A 649-nucleotide genomic window follows, 5' to 3' on the forward strand; every position below is an offset into this window, starting at 1 on the left:
TGGCTCAAAGACAGTTTTAGCCATCACTGAAAACTAATGTTACAAAACATACAACTTCTCTCCTGTAAGAAATTTTTAAAATGATAAAAAACCTCCTTAAGATCTTACAAGCATTAAAAGTAAATGAAAGCATTACTATCTTCTTTCCATTTCTAAAATAAATTACATTTTACAAATACAAATTTGCAGTTACATAAAGTACTGTTGACAAAACACTTAGGATTTATTTTGTGAGAAGTTATCATAATGGCTAACAAAATCACATGTTATTAGTCTAAGTTTTTGTTTTATCAATCTAGAGGCATAATAGAAATACAATCATATGAAAATGCAAATTATATAACTACATTCTTATTTTTTCAAGGGTTTTATTTTTTTGGTTGTTTTATACAGCATAAAGACAAAGCAAAATACTTCAAGTTCCCAGAAACAATTTCTCTCCTCACTGGATACATTTGTACCTTGATTACAGCCTCTTCTGAAAAAAATCTTGCACAAGCTTTATGTAATGTTTAAACTAAGCAAGACAGCCTGTTAAATCTTCTTGAAGCAAAACAGAACACATTTACAAAGAAAATAAACTCAACTGTATTTAGTACATTTCTAAATATATGCAAAACTTACTATGTGCGAGACAATTGAAACAAAG

The sequence above is a fragment of the Penaeus monodon genome, chromosome 32 (assembly GCF_015228065.2).
Source record: "Penaeus monodon isolate SGIC_2016 chromosome 32, NSTDA_Pmon_1, whole genome shotgun sequence".
Taxonomy (NCBI): Eukaryota; Metazoa; Arthropoda; class Malacostraca; order Decapoda; family Penaeidae; genus Penaeus; species Penaeus monodon.